General features: G+C 38.7%; 1 non-coding gene across 1 annotated transcript; it reads right to left on the reverse strand.

Moving 5' to 3' along the window:
• Window positions 1-1,650: 1,650 nt before the first annotated feature.
• On the reverse strand, window positions 1,651-1,762 carry LOC115515079. The gene has a single exon (XR_003969145.1). It is a non-coding gene; the product is annotated as a U6 spliceosomal RNA (small nuclear RNA).
• Window positions 1,763-20,398: the final 18,636 nt, after the last annotated feature.

Raw genomic sequence — 20,398 nt, forward strand, 5'->3', positions numbered from 1 at the left:
GGAACCTCCATACTGTTTTGAGGAACCTCCATACTGTTTATCCTGCACAAGTTTCCACCAGCAATGCAAAAAGTTTCCTCTTTCCCTGCATCCTCATCAACATCTGTCATTGCCTGACTTGTTAATTTTAGCCATTCTCACTGGTGTGAGGTGGTTTCTCATTGTGGTTTTGATTTATATTTCCCTGATGATGAGTGATGTTGAGCATTTTTTCACGTGTCGGTTGGCCATCTGGATGTCTTCTTTGGAGAAGTGTCCATTCATGTCTTTTGCCCATTTCTTCACTGGATTATTTATTTGTTGGGTGTTAAGTCTGATAAGTTCTTGATAGATTTTGGATACCAGCCCTTTATGTGATATGTCGTTTGAAAATATCTTCTCCCATTCTGTCGATTGACCTTTAGTTTTGATGATTGTTTCTTTAACTGTGCATAAGATTTTTACTTTGATGAGGTACCAATAATTCATTTTTGCTTTTGTTTCCCTTCTCTCCAGAGACATGTTGAGTAAGAAGTTGCTGCGGGCAGGATCAAAGAGGTTTTTGCCTGCTTTATCCTCAAGGATTTTGATGGCTTCCTGTCTTACATGGAGGTCTTTCATCCATTTTGAGTTTATTTTTGTGTATGGTGTAAGAAAGTGGTCCAAGTTCATTCTTATGCATGTCACTGTCCAGTTTTCCCAGCACCACTTGCTGAAGAGACTGTCTTCATTCCATTGGATATTCTTTCCTGCTTTGTCAAAGATTAGTTGGCCATACATTTGTGGGTCCACTTCTGGGCTCTCTGTTCTGTTCCATTGATCTGAGTGTCTGTTCTTGTACCAGTACCACAATGTCTTGATGATTACAGCTTTGTAGTATACTTGAAGTCTGGGATTGTGATGCCTCCTGCTTTGGTTTTCTTTTCCAAGATTGCTTTGGCTATTCGGGGTCTTTTCTGGTTCCATACAAATTTTAGGATTGTTTGTTCTAGCTCTGTGAAGAATGATGGTGTTATTTTGATAGGAATTGCATTGAATATGTAGATTGCTTTGGGTAGTATCGACATTTTAACAATATTTGTTCTTCCTATCCAGAAGCATGGAATATTTTTCCATTTTTTTGTGTGTCTTCTTCAGTTTCTTTCATAGGCTTTCTATAGTTTTCAGTGTATAGATTTTTCACCTCTTTGGTTAGATTTATACCTACATATTTTATGGGTTTTGGTGCAACTGTAAATAGGATCAATTTCTTGATTTCTCTTTCTGTCGCTTCATTGTTGGTGTATAGGAATGAAACCGATTTCAGTGCATTTATTTTATATCCTGCAACTTTGCAGAATTCATGAATCAGTTCTAGCAGTTTTTTGGTGGAATCTTTTGGGTTTTCCATATAGAGTATCATGTCATCTGCAAAGAGTGAAAGTTTGACTTCCTCCTGGCCAATTTGGATGCCTTTTATTTCTTTGTGTTGTCTGACTGCAGAGGCTAAGATTTCCAATACGATGTTGAATAACAGTGGAGAGAGTGGACATCCCTGTCTTGTTCTTGACCTTAGGGAGAAAGCTCTCAGTTTTTCCCCATTGAGGATGATATTAGCATTGGGTCTTTCATATATGGCTTTTATGATCTCAAGGTATGTTCCTTCTATTCCTACTTTCTTGAGGGTTTTTATAAAAACGTGGAAGCTTCACGAATTTGCGTGTCATCCTTGCACGGGGGCTATGCTATGCTAATCTTCTCTGTATCGTTCCAATTTTAGTATATGTGCTGCCAAAGTGAGCATGAACCGAATTCTACCACTGGCTTTCCTAGCTCTCCAGCTTGCAGATGGCAGATTGTGACTTCTAGGCTTCCATAACCACATGGGCCAGCTCCTACAATAAACTTCTTCTATATCTATCCTTTTGGTTCTGTGCCTCTGGAGAACCCTAATACTCTTATAATATCTTGAATCTGAGGCTGAATTCAGACAGTATATATGAGGGTAAAGGTAGAGAGATGAACATGAGATGGTATTCTGGAAGCAAGGTAAGGTGAGATCCAGAGGCCTAGAAGTCTGGATGTGTCCTCTAAAATGCTGGAGGTCTCTGTACAAAGGGAACACAATGGTTGGGGAAGAAGGACTAATAGGAACTAAACCATTTTTCCAGCTTCATCATTTTGCCTAAGACTAGGCCTTGGGATATTCCAATGTGGTGTAATTGGACTATGTGTTCACTAACAGCTATACGTCAGTGGGGTTATCAAATAAGAGGGTATTTTTCCCATTTCTGCCTGCTGTTTGTATGATTTTTATGATGTAGGCTGAGATATTAATTTCAGTCAGGATAAACTATGAAAGAAAACTGCTCTAAACTCTCAGTGGCTTACAATAGTAAAAGTTCATTTCTTCCTCAAACTTACTTACCGATCATGGGTACATGCAGCTCTGCCCCACTGCGTCTTTACTCCTTCTGTCTAGGACTTCACCAATCAAGCAGAATGACAGAGGAAGGAGACTCATGGATAACCACAGGCTGGTTCTTAAATCTCCTCCTCAGGAGTGACACATGGCACTCCTACTAACACTTCATTGGCCAAAGCAACTCACATGACCCTAAGTTCACGAGGGCAGGCATGTATAATCCTTCTATAGAAAGAATTCTGAGGGACAGAAATGGGACTACTTGAAAAAGAGTAATACCACTGTCCACAACACGTAAGCAGTGGGGCCTTATGGAAAGATTGCTGCCCTGAAAAGCTGAACATGCCCCTCTGTAGATTTTTGTTTGTTTGTTTCCTCCCTATTACAGCACTTTCTCTAAGAACTGCATCCTCCCTGACATTCATATCTTCCATCTTCTTTTTAGATGACTGGACCAGACACAAGCCCAGAAGCAAAGCTTAGATAGTGGAGAATTCTTGAATTCTAGTGTAGAGTTTGGGTGGAGGTAACCACATTTATCTACATGCACCACAGAGAAAAAGCTGGCAGGTAAAGCAGATATAGCAAGACAACAGACTTAAGACTGTGAGAGAGAGAGGGGGATAAATGAGGTGTGGCCATCTTGCTCTTTGAAGGTATCCATTTATCATCTCCAGTCTATCTGAAGCTTCTCTATATTACTGAGATATGCCTCTTACCATTACTGAGGGATACCCCATACCATACACTTTCTATAGCTTGTTTCATTTGAGCTACTTTCTCTTTGAGTAGATTACAGCAACACAGCATGGTGGTCACGTACAGACATTAGAGCTGAACTGACTGGTTAGAAGCATGACTGCATAGTTATGTGCAGCCTTGAGCAAACCACTTTGTCTGGGTCTCCTGTATAAAACAGGGATAATATCCATACATAATCTCATTGAGTGTCGTGAAGATGGAATGAGTCAATATGCATCAAAGAAGCAATATTAAAAAGTGAGCTATTATTACCATATTACTATTACAGCCAAAAAGTTCAGAATATTTTTTCTGAGATGTAGTTTCATAATTCTCAGCATCTACCTCACATGGTATCTCTTCCAGGACAGTTAATATTGATAAAGTTCCGTGACATCTTCAAATTATTAGATTATGAAGCACTCCCATTTCTCCAAAATGGCTATCTACACATGATCCAGATTCATCAAACACCTAATCACCCCAAATGTGCTCAGCACTGATACATCTGGACAAAGGAGAGAAGAAGATATATACCAACAACACTTGGCCAAAGTGTTCTTCACAGTGTTTTGCTGTTCTTTAGATGGTAGCTAAAAGATTTAGACAGGTATTCCAAATGCACAAAAGCATTCGGATTTATTAGCATTCTTTGAGATTATCACTCTTAAGAATTATCAATCATATATAAGAATTCTTTGGGTTTTCTGCCTTTCCAGAATGGTCTCTAAATTGAATTTGTTCCAGGCATGCACATGCTCAAAACATATGGAAGAAAGAAAAAAAGTAACATTTTTCCAAAAGAGTCTTAAATTTTATTTCTAAAAGAAATATTTTCTTGTTATAGGATGTTTCTCAATATCCTCTCCTCCTGAATGAAAGAAAATAATTAATGGAATTTTTACCCTACTGATATTGGGTCAGAATAAAAATTCAAATTTTTTTCTTGGACACATGGACTTAAATATTAAGTCTCTGTCCTTGGAGAACATGGATTCTTAATGGAAAAATAGGACAAGTCAAGAGATGTTGTTTTAAATAAGTCTAAATAGCCATTGGTAATGCTACAAAGTAAGAAATTTTCCCCAAAGACCTTTAACTCTATCCATGTGTCTTTATTCAATTAATGCTTTTGGAAATATTTTTTTCTCCTTTCCCCATTCTGCTTTCCAAAGGCTCAGAGATCTCCTCCTGGCCCATCCCAGCATGTGTTATAGAAATGAATTCTGCCAAACTTCTTTCAAGGAGGAGGTCTAGAACCCTTATGCAAGAGAAATATTTTTGGAAAAAGAAGTGTCAAGTAGTCACTTGGATATAAGAAGAGCTCTCTGGATATCTGTCCTACCTCTCCTTATCTGTAATCATCCAATCTGTCTCCAAATGATGCAAATCATTCCACGAACACAAATACTCCAACAGGCAGTCCCAGTTCCTTTGGCTCATATTCACAAAGGTGACTGATTACAAGCATGATGACAATGCTAGAAGATGATGTGAGCATTTATGAATTTGGATTGAACAGCACTCTGAAGTCAAAGACCCAAAGGACACAACCACAAGAGCTGTACATAATCATGCCAAGAAACACTGGGATTTAAGCCTGTTTACAGAAGTCAGGAGAGATTCTACTATCACTGCTGAAAACCTTTATTCTATGCAGGATATAAAACCCCTGATTTCTGTTCTCACCTAAATCTTAAGAAGTACCTACCATATTCATGATGGGAGATGTTCATTCTGCCCTCAAGTTAACTTGGGACTTAAATTTGAATGTCACTGCAGCCCAACTGTATCCTTTAAATATGTTCATTTATTTACTTATCCAATAATTTCTTTGATGTTCAAATATCTTGAAATGAAAAGCAGAAATGAAGGCAGAATTTGAGCAGCGTTCACACAGGTGGACAGTTTAGGCTGAAAAATACATTCATACATACATCAAATGAACTTTTACAGGGGTGCCTGGGTGGTTCAGTTGGTTAATTGTTGGGACTTTTGGTTTCAGCTCTGGTCATGATCTCACAGTTTGTGAGTTCAAGCCCCATGTTGGGCTCCGTGCTGCTGGTTCAGAGCCTGCTTGGGATTCTTTCTTTGTATCCTTCTCTCTCTGCCCCTCCTTGGCACATTCTCTCTCTCTCTCTCTCTCTCTCTCAAAATAAATAGATAAACTTAAATGAACTTTTACACAGCTGAGCTAGCGCCCATTACACATCACCTGTGAAGTGAACACTGACCAAATAATGGATATTCGCAGCAAGTATCATTCTTCTTTTGAAATAAAGATAAAACCAGATAGTTTTATTTTTTTAACGTTTATTTATTTTTGAGACAGAGAGAGACAGAGCATGAAGCGGGGAGGGTGAGAGAGAGGGAGACACAGAATCTGAAACAGGCTCCAGGCTCTGAGCTGTCAGCACAGAGCCCGATGCGGGGCTCGAACTCACGGACCGCGAGATCATGACCTGGGCCGAAGTCGGCCGCTTTACCGACTGAGCCACCCAGGCGCCCCAAACCAGATAGTTTTAAATCCATGTAATGGCCCAAATATTATGCTAATGTATGGTTAGGATATGTAATCCAAATGCTTCTGAATATAAATTCTATGTTATTCATGTCATTGAGGCCTGAATGATTCTAGAGTTATTTTCATAATTCTTTGTCTTTGCCAAAAACATCTTATCTATAAGAAAATCAATCAAGGACAAAACTCTAAGTGAAAACTTTAGGTGCTACACAACCAGCAGAATAGTGAGGCAAAGATAGCTAAGAGAGAAAAAGCAACAGAAACAGAATAGCTTTGGAAGTCCAAGGGACACACTGAAAGTCATATCCAGAAATTCCTCACATTCTAATTTGACTTCCAAGAACAGCAATAGTTATGACACTACTAGTGGTCTAGTTGAAAGGGCAAAATCAAGTCCTAACACAATCCCAGATCATTAAGGCTCAGTAATGATATCTCTAAAGATATCTCTCCCTTGGTCTCTGTCTCTCTCACTGTCACACACACACACACACGCACGCACGCACGCGCGCGCGCGCACACACACACACAATAAAGCTACGTGGGGGAAACAAATAGACATGCACATACATACATAAAATGTTCACCAGAAATCATATTCTGTTTTTTTTCTTTCTTGCTATACAACTTTCATAGTATCACTTGCTTAATTGTTTTAAGAAACCTTACATACATTTTGTAAATGAAAGTCATATAACAAAAATACTCGTGTAATAACTCTTGAATCTGAAAGGGTAAAATTCTAGGCTATTTTCTTGCAGGAGTGTTGTTTCTTAGACATTGCTTCTCGGTTATTCAATTAAACTAGAAGGCAGAAAAGCACCCCATGCAGCACTTAGTCTTGCCCTCCTCCTGTATCCAAGTGAGCCTGGATATGCCAAGTTTCTGAGCAATTGATTCAGAACCAATTTGTGGCAAACAAATGCTCTCCCGCTACTGAGAGTGGAAAGATCTCTCCATGCACTTTTGTCTAGACAGTCTTGACTACAGGAATATAATGTGTTTGCTGGCCCTCCAGTGATTTATTAAATGCCAAATCCATACAGCACAGGCACTAAAGCTTAAGAAATGGAAAAATAGCTTACCCAGTGGAGTTGTAATGACTTATTAAGATTATGTTGGCAGAAAGACTTATAACAGTATCAATAAATAATAGCGATCTATCAAATAACTTTGGTTGAAATGGTAATGTTTAGAAATATCCCATTTAAGGTGGGTGAAATGCACCCACTGGGGATTAGTGGCATGGAAAATATTCCGTGCAGTGATGTGAAAGAAACTCAGGCCCGCTACAGCAATTCTGCTTGGAATTTCAGTCACCTTTAAAAAATAAAAAGTAAAGCTAAACCCTCAACTAAAACTCTAGTTAAAAAAAAAAATGCACTGGCTAAAATCTGACCAAGAAAACACAGCGCCTTTTGTTTTGACAATGAGAAAACTCGTAGATTCTCTTCATTTTTATTTCACAAATAAAAAATGAGATACTTATCATTTTTCATATCATTCATATTTTTAATATTTTCCTTTGATAATCCAATTAAAAACAGACTTTCCTGAATTCCCTAACCAAATGTTCAATGCCAGTAGATATATCAAAGAATTATGATAGAAGGAGAGTAAGAAAGATAGAAAAAACTTGTTTCATGTTGAAAAGAAAAATCTCATTTGGTAACAGAAATACCTTTTGATGGATGTTTGCTAAATAAAACTTTTCCATATCGTCAGAGTCAAGGTATCGCATTAACAGATATTTCTCACGTAAGCTCAGCTGTACAGCAATGAGAAATTTTTTAACTATTTCTTTGCAAATCATAAGATATACTTTCAAAAGGCCGCATATTATATGTGAAACATTATGGTCCTTTCAGCAATAGAGATTATTCATGAAAAGAGTAACTATTACTAATCTCTCATTTATAACACTATGAAAAGCACCAGAGCCAGGAAAATAGATGTTTATTCATTTTCTTTGGGAGATATTATGCAGCAATAATCTAAAAATCCATTAATCTTTAGAAAAAAAATGTTCTTTTTGATCAAGTTGATGCAGCTAATGCAATTTTCTCAAAAAATAACGTATGATTGATTTTCCCAAATTGTTCTTTTTAATATTTAAACATTCATTATATCCAAAAAATTGTAATGAGATATCTGACAGCTATGAGATGTATGTTATTTCCCTGAAGTTCTTCAGATTCTTCTCACAGAAGAAAAAGAGCAAGCTGTTGGAGTGCCTTCCCTACTGTCATTTCCTGGTGCTCGTCCACCAGCAGCCCCACTGGGAGCACATGACTGCAAGACCTGACCCCAGCTGTGTTTAGTGAGTATGTACTAGGTGACAGGCACAGGGCACTTAGGAAATTGTTATTTATTTTATTTGCTATTCCCAAAAGAGAGCATTTAAGAGGTGACACTCAATGAGGTTAAGAATGTTTTCTAAGTTCACATTGATTATTGAGTGAACCAAAATTAACAATCACACCAGGCTCCAGAGTCTGTGGCTTCCAGAGCTCCTTCCCCACAAAATTAAATCTGACCAACTTCAGGGCTTTGAAAACAGGAAAAGTATGTTGATTCAAGTATTTCATTTTTTATTTTTTTTTAGTGTTTTATTTATTTATTTTGAGATAGAGATAGCAGAAGAGGTGCAGAGAGAGAGAGAGAGAGAGAGAGAGAGAGAGAATACCAAGCAGGCTCCATGCTGTCAGTGCAGAGCCCGACATAGGGCTCAATCCCACAAATCATGAGATCATGACCTGAGCCAAAATCAAAAGTCGGATGGACGTGTAACCGACTGAGCCACCCAGTGCTTTTTACAAAGGTTAACAATAGGCAACAACCATTTTAGTTTAATTTTTAGAACTTTTTATTTTAAATTTAAATTGGGTTGAGATATCAAATGAGGAGTGGTATATACAGTGACAGGAAAAAATCAAACTTGTGTTCCAAAATATTTTCAACTTTTATTAGGGATGAGTTCGGTACACTATTTTTAAAGTGACGTCTTCTGCATAATATTGAATAATAAGAAAAAAAATTGGTATTGATAATTTAAAGATAACAGCAGAGACATTGACATTCCTAGTGGAAACTGGTTCTGAATGTTATTTCCTGGTTGACTAAGTTTGAACTTGTTTTCCTAATTTTGTCTGGAGGCTGAGATACCCACCAAGAATCCAGTGCAACGGAACACACACCCAAGCAAGGGCACACGCATCATGTAAAATTTCAGAACACCAGGGGCAGAGAGAAGTGGATTTCAAGATAGCAATTAGCTCTCAACAGCAACATCGCTAGAAAGTAATATAAAGATACTTTCAAAATAATTCCCAGCATAGGATCCTATTCTTGGCCAAAAGGTGTGAGTGTAGAATAAACTCATTTCCACATGTCCAAATTCTCAATTTATTGATCTTCCTGGCAAGGTTTCTCATGGAGTTCCCACTCAAATGAGAAAATAAACAAAGATAAAGATAAGGGGCTCAAAAACCAGAAGATCCCTCCCAGGCGGGTAGTGGCAGGGGTCCCCAGGACAAAGGTTCCCCAGTGTGCCAGCCCTACAGCAGGTCTGGAGAACAACTTGCTGAGACTAGAACAGACAACACCAGGAGAAATTTCCTTAAGAAGTGAAATTAACTGAACACATTGAGATGACAATTACACAACTGGGGAAGTCAGAGGGTAAATTAGTGGTAGATACAAAAAAAATTAGGCAAACAACCAATTTTCAATCCAAGAAAACAAAAAATGGAATGGAAAATGATTAATATTTTATATACTCTATAGCTCAGTTTTGATTAGTATTTGTATATTCCTAAGAATGTAAACATTAAAAGAATCAACAAGCTAAAATTAAAATGTAACTACACTTTGAGCTTGGGGCAGGAAGGGTTCATGTGTGTTAGGAAGTTAAGGTTGCAACATTTACCAAATAAAAATACAGGTACAGGACACCCAGCTAAATTTTAATTTCAGATAAATAGCTAATAATTTTTTGTGTAAGTATTTCCCCAAAATTGCATGCATAGGGGCTGAAAAGGTGAAAAACAACTATATCTTCATCTTCTACAGTGGAGAATCAAAACTAAAAAATCAGTAACTAGTATTATAAGCCAAATAAGTAAGTACTAAAATATTTGAAAATGGTTCCCACTGGAGAACAGGAAATTATGAAAAGGAAGGTGGAGTGGTACTATTTTTTACACCAAGTATTTTTTTTAACAATTTTACTCTTCCTTTATGCAAAGAATTTGATTAGAATACAAACTGAATTGTTTAGATCTGAAGCAAATAAGACAAATGTTATAATTTGGAAAAACAGGTTACATAGGAGCTTGTTATATTATTCTGAATAATTTTTCTGATTGAGAACAATCAGAATAATCTAAGGAAATTTCAACAAATACTTAGACTAGTGCTTTGCAAGGTTTCTATATTATTGGACTATTTGGGATTATGGTGGTGAATATTATAGAGGAGTTTGGAATCTTGCTTTTTTATTAATTTATTCATCCGACAAATATTCATTATGTACCTATTACATCGGGGAAGCAGATGACATTACAGGAAATCAATTTGTTAGTCACAAATATAGAAAGACCATCTCAAAAACTATTAATAAAATTTTAGTCAATTCAAGTCAGTTCACTACATAGTAAATGACTCCTCCCTGTCTGTATCCTCAGACACCTTCCAGGTTTGTCCATTTTTGAGCACAGGACTGGCATTGGAGACTCCTTCCGGGTAGGAACCCAACATTCATGGAACTTTGAGGAATCCTTCCTAGTCTAAAGTAGTATCTAGAACACTATCTGAAGAAGAGCTCAGGAAATATTTTTGAAGGAGTTAATCAATGAATTGATAAAATAAATCAATGAATTGATAAAATAAATCAATGAATAAATAAATGGCTGTGATTAAACTATATTTTACAGTAAGAAAAGGCTTTATTGAAGGAGGACTAACCTATATTTTACAAGCTCTGACAGTAAGTAAGCTGTATTTTACAAGCCCTTTCTTGAAAGGGGAAAGAATAGAGTTAGACCAAGTAAGAGGCTACTGGATTAATCTCTATTTATGTAATTATCATTTAAATGATGCAGAGGTGATGGCAGTGAAAAGGAATGACATATAGAAAACCCAGAAGATAGTCTGAAGAAACCAACTTAATGATGGAATAGGGGAGAAGAAATCCGAAGAATCCAAGATGTAATTCTGAGATCACTTAACCTGGGAGCCTGGAAAACGGGGGGTCGCACGAAGAGAAACAAAAATGTAGGAAGAAGAGCCAGCTTTGGAGGAAGTTAAAAATTCAGGTTTATGCATATTAATTTATCTACCATACCTCTGGCCCAGTGACAGTCATGCCTGAGGCATCTCACATTTTTAAAAATGTAAATGTGAAAAGCAGACAGGCAGTTCCTGCTTTTTGTCACCTTAAATATCATCGATTTGATTTCTCGAAAGTCTCTTTTTACACAACTGCATTTGACTTTCTGCCTCCTTCATCAGCTCATTTATCAGATACAGCCCTCACTCTCAGGGGTTGTGGGAGATCAGTTTAGCCCAGGCCCACCCTTGGGAAACCAGGGTTCTTTTCTATGCAGGAGTGCCATCTTGTGGTCAGAGAGTGTCACCTCAGGCTAGACTGCACAAGTAATGAAGTGGGAGGGGGCAGAGGGGGAAAAACATTCTGCTTTCGGTTCCAGCTTCCAGGCGCGCTATGGCAAAAACCCATACCTCTTATCGTCTAAATATGACTGTGAGAGCATATCCAGTCACAGTACTTACTATGAAGTACAACGTCTGCTTTTTAATGTATTCTTATCAAATGATATGGATGTGGTCCAATGGAGAGAAAAATAAAATCAGTACAGCTCTCTATTTTGTTTCATTTTTCATACAGTTTATCATATACGATGAAGAAATGGTATTTTAGCCATAAATATAATTTGGCTCTCTTCATATCATTAAGGAAAATGTTTACAAATACCTAGTTTGTACACGGCTCACATATAAATGGGTCCCTTTCCTTAACTCTCTTAAAGTTGCTCCCTTCACTTGCCCTGCTATAATAGCCCTGATACACTCTGAAGAAATATTAAGCTGTTTGATGCCCACAGCCCAAAGTCATCTCTTTTCCAGAGAACATCCAGAACATTTTGTCAAACCTTTACAGATGTTTATAGGCATGTCTTATCTCCCCGGCTAGGCTGTAAGCTTCTTGAGACAGAATCCATTTCTGACGTATGCATAAAAAGCTCCAAACAGCTGATTACCAGTGTTTCTAACATCTGAGAGTCAAAGCATCCCTTTCAGAATCCTATGCAAACAGTGGGCTTTCTGGCCAGAAAATATGTGATCTGCACATACATGCAAAACTTTGCTCCTACATAGACCATTAACATGCTGGTCTGGTTAAGAAATCCTGATCTAAAAGAAACTTCTGGAACACAGCCTATTTATCACTTGGAGCATCCTGTATGCACACAATAGGCACATGCAGAGATACAGAGTCAAGCTTGATAAAACTGTTTTTCTCTACACTGTCAAATATCTACCCCCCCCCAAAAATCTGCTTCTGCCTATAGAGATTAGTAAAAGGCACCACTGAAATTCCTCAAACTTGGGGGAATAAATAAATTGTGGAAATGGTCATCCAAGTGTCTGGGCAGGATCCCAAGGAGGGCCTGACACCACACCCAGCCCCACTCTTTGGTGCCCTCTATTATCCTAGCTTTTTGTCCTAAGTGTAAAAAGAAAATCTTTCCCTGTGTACTTGGAAATATTAGAATTTTTCCACAGTTAACACTTTCTCTCCCTTTTTCTCTCCCTCTCCTCTCTTTTCCTCCCTCATACACATACGCACTCTCTCACACTCTCGCTCTCACTCTCTATCTCTAAGTGGGGAAAAATGTCCAAAACACAAAAACAGATGTCTTACTCTAAATCTGATTGTGGGTTGGTTTGGATGGCAAACCTGGTATCTTTCTTTTTCACTTTAACCTTCCCTAAAACCACCTTCCTCGTCTAAGAACACTGAGCAGAGTTGGACCCCTCCTTCCTTCAGAGAAAAGAAACAGACAAGAAAACTCAGTGATATCTTGACCATATGCACAGGAGATTGCTCTGGATCGAGAGGCCCTCCCCGGAGCAGAGAGAAAACATCAATAACCACAGACGCCTTGCTACCCACTCTGCATGATGCTTCCTTCCTTGTTCATGGAAATAGAAGTGTCTTGTCTCCACAGGAAAGTTTGATCTTCCGCAGTGATTTTTCAATAAGGCTTTTAAAATGTATATCTATTTTCACAGCACAGTCCAGATACAAGCATTTCATCAGAAGTTAGGCAAATAAAGTTTTGAGAGTTTACAGCAAGAAGAAATTAGTGACAAAACTTACTTAGCAGTTCTGCATGTGGAGGACAGAGCAGATACTGAGGAAACATGAAATGCAGAGCCTTGTTCTGAAATAACTGAATCAATGGTAGGAGAGATGATTCAACCCTGGGCAAGTACACTGCAGAGGGACCTCAATTTCCACATCTGTTCAGCAGGTTGGACCAGATCATTGTCAGCACTGAAGCTGTCCGATAGATGGTCATCCCAGAAACAGGTAAAGCAAAGATCAGAAGGTTGTAAATGTAGGGCCGCCTGGGTGGCTCTGTCAGTTAAGCATCCGACTCTCAGTTTCATCTCAGATCATGATCTCACAGTTTGTGAGTTCTAGCCCCACGTCAGGCTCTGTGCTGACAGTGTGGAGCCTGCTTGGGATTCTTTTTCTCCCTTTCTCTCTCCCTGCCCCTCCCCTGCTCACTCTCTCTCTCTCTCTCTCAAAAAATTAATTAATTAATTAATTAATTAATTAATTAAAAAAAAAAGAAGGTTGTAAAGGTAGCCAAGAGGAGAGTCAGTGGCCTGCTGATGGGGGCTGGACAGATCAGACACACAGGTAAACCAGAAAGGAAACTGTGGCAGTCCCCAAATCACCTCAAATAGGGATGAGAGTCAAGATCATCTCTGGCCAGCATGACAAGGGCACCAGTGTTTTTTAACAATGCCTAGCCCATCCTAGCCCCTCAGTTCAGAAAGAAATGATCAGCAACAGGCCTCAAAGAAAACAGTGTCAAAATATACATTCTTCCCGCCTTAAAAAAAAAAAAAAAAAAAGTGCAGGACAGCATATTAAGTCCTGGAAGACCGCGATTCTCAAATTGGGTCTGATACTTTGGGTTGGAAAACTCCTTGTTGTGGGGCTGCCCAGTGCAGTGGAGGATGTGTAGCAGCATCCCTGGCCTCTACCCTCTAGATGCCAGTTGTACGCCCCCACCTCAGCTGTGACAACCAAAAATGTCTCCCAACAGTTCCAAATGTTCCTGGAGGCAAACTGCCCCTGTTGAGAACCAGTTTTAAAAACACTTTTCTTGGCCACCTGATCAACTGAAACAACACCCTAATTTTTCATGACATCTTTCCCTGTTACGCCTTCTGAACTCACCTGCACGGGCATCTCCCAGTTCTCTTAACCCTGGCCTCAATTTGTCTTCACTCTGACCTCAATTTGCTCTCTGCCTGATGCTTTGGCCTTGGCATTTCAAACCATCCTTTGCCTAGTTTCACCTTTTTCTAGGATTTAATGCACCGTGGGCAAGCTCTAGATCAACGCCTTCTGCTCCAAGCCTCAGGCGCTTCCTTTCCTTCCCCCAAAGCTCCACAGCCAAGATCCATTCATTTCTTTTCCTGCACAGCACTGTCTCCTGAGGCCCCAGCCCTGAGACCCCAGAAGCCCAGTGTTCAGGACCCCTTCACAAGACTGAGAATCCAGCAAGAGTCAGTTAAAGGTATAGAGATGTTCTGTTTTTATTCCTGAAAATCCCAGAGGATGAAAAAAATCATTCTTCCTTTCCTATACCATCTGCTAGGAAGACAGGGCAAGAGATAGTCCTTCCCCTCTTGCCTCTGCAAGGTCTTAGAGCAGGATGCCCAGGGAGAGGACCCAAGTGCCTCCCTCCTCTCCCAAACACCCAAACACCCACCCACCTTGTCCTCTGCTTAGCAGGGCTCTGTCCAGCTTTAAATCTGTAGTTTTCCTATTTGTGAGTTCACTTGGCCAATCAGACCCTCAGAAACCTCTCTGCATCACAGGGACAAGGCTCCTGCCTTCAAAGGAGTTCCAAATACCTTGTACCCTGGTCTTTTTTAAGGAATTTCTACCCATGGTACAAGGTTATTTATTCAAAAAGCCTTTCTTATGAGGCACTTTTCCCAATCTTTCAAGTAAACACATTCCACATTACCAAAATGCAGCCATACTGTGATTTTGCTTAACCAGATTCTTGAAGACATACTTCCTTAATCTCCCTACTTAACCCCCATTCCACTGAAAATGTTCTCTCCTACCTTCTCTCAACTGTGCCATTGATTGTGTAAGATTCAGAAAGCTACTTAACTTCTTTCTGCTTCAGTTTCCATATCAATTGAAAAGACACTAATAATTTTTGCTTCTTTTTCAGATAGATCTTTAGATGTTAATAAGGCAGCATATCAAAACTGAAATGAATTCTACCAAGATGCCTAATAAAACCCCCTTTCTTTGGATGGCTAACAAAGAGTGCCTTCAATTAAATAATGCATTATATTCTACTACATACAAAAAATACACAGGATGGGGTTCCTGGGTGGCACAGTCAGGTAAGCATCTGACTCTTGATCTCAGCCAAGGTCATGACCTCACGGTTCATGAGTTTGAGCCCCACATCAGGCTCTGCACCATCATGGCAGATTGGGATTCTGGCTTTCTTTCTGCCCCTCCCTCACTTGTGTGTGCGCTCTCTCTCTCTCTCTCTCTCTCTCTCAAATAAACTTTAAAAAAATTTTTTAACACACAGGATGTAAAACTGGTAGTGAAACTTAAATAGAACTACAATCTTGTTAGCAACCAGAGGTGTCAATAATGAAAAAGACTGGCATATGAATGAGTTCTCCATTAGTGAAACTATTCCAGGAAGGAGTATTCCTGTCAGGTATGGGATAGCCAGGATAGATAGTGTGGGGTAAAATGTGGAAGGAAACGAACTCTGAAGTTCTTTGTGGGTCTGCGATTCTAATATGACTACCCTTTGGCCACCAGTGATATTCATCATAATCAAAGATGGACAATTCATTTACAGCGGAAGGCTGTTCTCCTAAACGGGCTGTTTTTATAATTATGTTATCATGCCCACTTTAATCAGTGGAAGTGAGAGTTATTCTTGGAATTGACTTTTTTTCTTTTGCCCTAAACTTAGAAAGTTAAGGAAAAGGCAGGTGATAGTACTTAAATAAAGGGAATAACTTTTCTCTATGTCCAATTCCTTCCCAAGAACAAATGCTAGAGACTTTTTGTTCCATGACCATTGTTGTCCTTCTGGGGGCCAAGGAACTCACTCTCTGTGTCAGGGTTCTTCTGAGGCTCCAGGGACATTAATAAATAGGTAACTACAAAAGCATCTCACGTAGAGCTCCATGAATCTCGGGGCACTGGAGACCAACAATTGTGTTTCAGAATTTTTAATTTTCAAGATCCGTTTCTTTTTCCAAACAAAATATCTAGCGAATCAAAAGACCTGGCTATCAAAAATATTACTACTGCTATAAATACCCTCTTTGTGTCTCTGAAATAAACCTATTTTTCCTCAAGGTAATGGGAATACCTACAACAGAGTACAGAAAGGGTCATGTAAGAGAAAGCACACAGATTAACCTTGCAAGAGATCTTGCTACGTGTAATTACATTATATAAGACAATTCTCCTAATGGCAAAGGATTGTCATTCATGGAACAGTTTGGCACGTTGGGGGTGGTACAGACATATCTTTAAATAACTTTGTGAAAAGATTCAGCAAAGAAAAAAAAAAAACATCTACCCTATTAGAAAGAGTGGCTTCACTTAACAATGTAGGTCAGGTTGAAAACCACCAGAAAGGCTTTAAGTGGCTGTCTTCCAAGTGTTAGAAACTATTGGTGCATTTTTTTAAAAGCATGAACTACATTTTGAACATAAAAATGCTATTTCCATAATTAATAAGATGTTTATTCAGTTATATGCAATCTTTTGCCAGACCTTTAAGTACTAGATTTTTTTTTCATCTTATTATCAGACTACAGAGAGAATAGTGGTAGGCTGATAAAATGCTCTGTGGAATTTAGCATTCTTTTATCTGTCCTTTCTTGGCCTTCAGTTTACTCAATTTTTTGTCTCTCAATAGTTTTTGTCTCTCAATAGTTTAATTACATGTGAAAAGACTCCCAATAACATACTTGCGTTATATAGCATATTAGAATTAAATGAAGAGAAAACTTCATTATGTGGCTTTATTGTTATTCATTTGTACATTCATTTGACAATACTGACTCAAGCCACTGTGTGCTCTCTTAAGCTCCAAATATTTTATATCCCAGAGCTCCATCCAAGAAGCTACATAAAGAAAAGAAAAGCTTATTTTTCTAATATTATATAGAGATGGCATTTCAACAGGTTCTATTTTCATCCATTATGAAGCCATCTTACATAAAAGCTGTACTTTTCTTTGTGAATCAACCATTCCAGTACTCAATCTGAGATATGCATTAACAAAAATCAAAACTAAATAAAAATCGTTGGCCAGATAAATCCATTATAAATGAAACTAACCATTATTTTTTTTAAAATTTTTTTTCAACGTTTATTTATTTTTTTGGGACAGAGAGAGACAGAGCATGAACGGGGGAGGGGCAGAGAGAGAGGGAGACACAGAATCGGAAACAGGCTCCAGGCTCTGAGCCATCAGCCCAGAGCCTGACGCGGGGCTCGAACTCACGGACTGCGAGATCGTGACCTGGCTGACGTCGGACGCTTAACCGACTGCGCCACCCAGGCGCCCCAAAACTAACCATTATTAATGAAAACAAAACCCAACCTAACTACTGGTTTAAGAAATTATTCTCACTTGAGTAAAACTCTCTCTCTCTCTCTCTTTCTCTCTCTCTCTCTCTCTCTCTCTCTCTCTCTCACACACACACACACACACACACACACACACACACACCAGTTAAATTCATGGAAGAGTTTAGCTAAAAATATAATATGTTTCAAACAGCCATTTTTCTCGCCATAAACTGCAAACCTTATTTTGAGTAAGATTGTAAGAGGAACTAAGTTTTAAAGGAAGAACATCAGAGAGTTCCTTTGATACTGGAAATAGTCCATCCCTGTTCTGAAATAGTTTTGCCCTTATGACTCTGCTCCCAAGGTAGGCTTTTCTGGCATAAGTAAATTTAGCTTTATTTCTGGAACAAGTAGTCTTTCTTCATAAGTGTCACACTGAGCTTGGCTGATTTAGCTTTCTGTCTTCTTTATACCAGCCTTAGCAAGTTTCAAAATATATGGCCATTCAAAGCAAGTTGTATTGCAAGCTTTTCTCATTTGTTCTCACTTATCAAAAAGTTAGAGGAACTATGTGACACCACAGTTCTTCAGGCAATACTAAGTCAAGGTCAGAATTCACTGGTTAACATGAATGTTTCTTACAAAAAAACATGTGCAAATCCCCAAATAAGGAATAAGGCCAGAACTTATAGACAGAAATTTTCACTGACATGAAAATGGATTAACCCCAAAGTTCTCTGACCAAAAAATTAAGAGGATAACAACCATATAGACCCAAAGTTTCCATATCACTGCATTCTGCCAAAATTTTAAATATGCTACTTTTGCAAAGAGATTTCAATTTATGCTGGCAATATTTACCGATAAAGAAAAGTGGCAATATTTCCCCATAAAGAAAAGAGGTTAATATTAAGGTCACTACAAAGCAAACGCTTTTATTTCAGGAGTATTTTAAGTTTTCCTTCCCAACATGATTGTTATAGATGGCTTTGTCTAGGTTTTATGTCTGCCTTTGTATATCTGCGTGATGTTCTTTTTCACAAAGGCTCTGGCTGATGTCGCTCATGACATCCTGTGGTGGAGATTTATTCCCTGACCTTATACTTTGGAAAGGACAGCTTGAAATACTCAAGAAATTGTGGGACTTAGTAGATTATACTATGAGTTATTTCTCTTTCTCAGAGGAAGTATTACCAACCAAAAACAGAGGCCAAAAGAGGATTCCTCCTGATTGCCAGTATCCTTGCAGAAAAGCCATTTGAGCAGACTACTGGTGTAGAATTCAATTTGAGGCTAAGATGGCAGTCATGATTCAGAGATGGTGTGGTAGTGCTTTCGCAAGTTTCCATTCATGTTTGGAACCTTGTGATACACCAGACAAAGATGAATCTAAAAAGGCATCAGCAATAAAACTAATAACTGGTACCAAACACCACAGTATACCTTGTCTGATTTTTAATATTACAGGCAAAGAAAATTATCTAAAAATGCTTTTCCAAATTACATTCAAACTGAATTTTTAAGAACTATCTCATGTTTAAAATGTTTTGACATTCTGATTGCATATTTATTTATATACAACATGAGTTGGATTAAAAAAAAAAACAGAGCCCACAGTTAGCACTAGCTAGTTAACTAAGGCTCATAGGAATTGTATTTATATTTAATTATTTACAATGTTCTTCTTTGTAATGATTTTTTAACATCAACACAAAAACTGTGCCATTTAACTTTCCTGGTGCTGTTTCTCCTTTAACATTTATCCAACAGCCAGTTTCAGCACCTGCTATTAGCTGTGCACTGGCTAACTACTCCGGCTACTACAGTCACAGGGCTTTCCTAAGTAAGGGTCTTCAAACTCCGGCAAACATAATCAGCGCCTGAGGTTAAAACAGATAAACCACAAATTCAACCCTAAATCAATGTGACTTTGTGTCACTCACCTCCTCTGCCTTCACTTCTCACAAGTCTCTACCTTTTCACACTCTGAGGAGGATGATCACAAGGGAAAATCAGCATCCACTCTTTTGTAATATGGGTCCCTCAGCACTCCTCATACTGCTCCAGAAGTCCTCATCCACTAAGACTAAAGTGCAGCTTTAACTGTTCCCTAATACGCTGGAAATACCCAAATCTATCTCTGTCCCAGCTCCTCTCCTGGGCTGTGGACCTTCATATCCAACTGCCCCTCGCTGCTCTACAGAAAGTTCACCCTGCACGGTGACATAAAACTGGAATGCCCATCTGCCCCACACACCTAATTCCTCTCCACAAGAGCTCGTCTCTGGTGAATGACAATACCAGTCAAACAGTGTGGCCAGAAATGTGTCACACAGCCCCCTTCCCTCCCTCCCTCCCTTTCTCTCTTTCTCTCTCTCTCTCTCTCTCTCATACACACACACACACAAACACACACACACACACACACACACACACACACACACACTTAGTTACCATGTCTTTACTTCTGATGGAGGGAATTTAATTGTAAATAGAGAAGCTGTTATTCTGGATTCATCATTTAAGTGTTGGGGATCTGGAGTCAAAGACGTTGGGCTTAATGTTTTTCTTTAATTCTATAATGCAATCAAATGTAAAATCCATGTCCAATGTCCACTCAGAAACATCCAACTGCAGGGAGGACATGACTACTTAGAACTAAGAACATAGTGTATTTCTTCTCTTTTGTTCTCCAGCAGGATGTCCTGCTATAGCTTTGTGTCTTCTTGGCCTTCCATACATATTAAACATAAGGAGGAGTAAAGCTCCCTTTTGTTTCAGAATATTTGCTTTCTCATTTTTGCTAGTAGAATGTAGGACTTATCTGATTGGTCTAGTGACGGTA

The sequence above is a fragment of the Lynx canadensis genome, chromosome B2 (genome assembly GCF_007474595.2).
Source record: "Lynx canadensis isolate LIC74 chromosome B2, mLynCan4.pri.v2, whole genome shotgun sequence".
Classification (NCBI taxonomy): Eukaryota; Metazoa; Chordata; class Mammalia; order Carnivora; family Felidae; genus Lynx; species Lynx canadensis.